The following is a 2,078-nucleotide window of genomic DNA, read 5'->3' on the forward strand; positions in this document are numbered from 1 at the left end:
GACAGGGAAGCCTGGAGTACTGTAGTCCCTGGGGTTCCAAAGAGTCAGACACGACTTAGTGACTGAGCAACAAAAAATTGTTCCACCCACTTCATTTGTTTCTTTCTCTTTGCTCCTTCAGTTAGGCTCTGATGATGGTTGAGCTCCTCAGGGTAAATCCCACAATCCTGTGGGTGTCCCCCCCATCATTAGGTCCTTCTGGAGTTTTTAACACAGGTTGTCTCCACTGAGCCTCTGGCAACTCATAAATTACATTTAAGGCTTTCCTACCCCAGGACTGGCTCCTGTGGTAATTTCCACTTGTGTGTCTGCACTCCAGATGTTTTGTTCTAGCATGTGGGGTGCAGGAGTGGGACAGAGGTGGGTAGTTCCTGGCCCTGGGGCAGCTAGGCAATGAGGAAACCTGAGTAGGTTAGCCTCCGTAAAGTGCTTTCTCCTGAGGTCAGGTCTGGTGAAGAACTGGAGCATTTGGAAAAAAATGATACTCAAACATAAGAGCATCATGAAGAATTCCTTGGACCTTATAAGCAAAAGCAACATTCCTTAGTGCCAATAAAATGTGCACATTAGGTTTTGACTTGATTTACTGATCATCAATCCTTGAGTTGAGAAAATCCCTTGGAAAATGGAATGGCTACCCACTCCAGTATTTTTGCCTGGAGAATTCCATGGACAGAGGAGGCTGGTTGGCTACAGTCCATGTGGTTTCGGACATGATTGAAGTGACTGACACACTTTTGCTTCTTATCCAGTGTAATGCAGCAAGACGTCACCAGTGACATGTTTTCAACTACATTTATATGATAATAACTTTTTAAGTTTTGAAAATGCAGTTTTTGTTAGTCTGACTTCATCCTCTCCATACTCAGAAACCACACATTGTAAGCACAAGCTGCGAGGCCATCTGTGCAAGTAATTCAGGGAAGCTTGAGAACATGACTGTGTCAGCAGGATGTGATGAACTCTGGGGCAGACAAATGTGTGTGAGTAACTGGTTGTCTTGGAGATGAGATATTCAAGGCAACGTAGGAAGACAGTGCAGACATTGTCTTGACCGACACCTTCCCAACAGGGCGATTCCAAATGACAGACTCGGAATAATAAGTAGCCTGTTCCTGGGAACCACACGAACGTCTCCTCATCAGATGTTTGTTTACATAACGAATCGTTGCCTGAGATACTGAACCACCTCGAATCCTTGACACATTGCTTTTGTGCTATATAGAAACTCACAAGTGTTGTCTTACAAGACCGTACAAGCCACCTAAAATATTTTAGCAGGTTCAAAGCCACTTCTGCTTTCACCCGACTCATTCTTTTTAGAGAGAGAGAGATCTGTTTTTAAGGTAGGGTTTAAATGGTGCCTCTGGAGAAGGAAATGGCAACCCACTCCAGTACTCTTCCCTGGAAAATCCCATGGATGGAGGAGCGTGGTAGGCTACAGTCCATGGGGTCGCAAAGAGTTGGACACGACTGAGCGACTTCACTTTCTTCTTTCTTTTTTTAAATGGTGCGTGAGACCAGAATCTCTTTTTTAAAAAAATTTATTGGAGTTTACTTGCCTTACAGTGCATTCTGTTCATTTCTATTGTACAGCAAAGTGAATCAGCTATATGTGTAACTATATCCCCTCTTTTTGGATTTCCTTCTCATTTAGGTCACCAAGGGGGACAGAGGGGTGGGATGATTTGGGAGATTGGGATCAACATATATACACTATTGATACTGTGAATAAAATAGATAATTAATGAGAACCTACTATACAGCACAGAATCTTAAAAAAAATTTTTTTATATTTTGTAATGGCTGTGCTGGGCCTTCATTGCTGGGTGGGCTTTTTTCTAGTTGTGGCGCATGGTGGATTCTCTTGTCGTGACTCCCAGGCTCTAGAGCACAGGCTCAATAGTTGTGGCACAGGCTTAGTTGCTCTGCAGTAGGTGGGGTCTTCCCAGACCAGAGATCAAATTCATGTCTCCTGCATTGGCAGGTGGATTCTTTAGCACTGAGCCACCAGAGAAGCAGCCAGAATCTTTTTAGAATACTCTTCTCTCAGCCATTAACACAGTCTGGCAATCAGA

This window comes from Oryx dammah, unplaced genomic scaffold (assembly GCF_014754425.2).
Source record: "Oryx dammah isolate SB20612 unplaced genomic scaffold, SCBI_Odam_1.1 HiC_scaffold_26, whole genome shotgun sequence".
NCBI classification, from domain to species: domain Eukaryota; kingdom Metazoa; phylum Chordata; class Mammalia; order Artiodactyla; family Bovidae; genus Oryx; species Oryx dammah.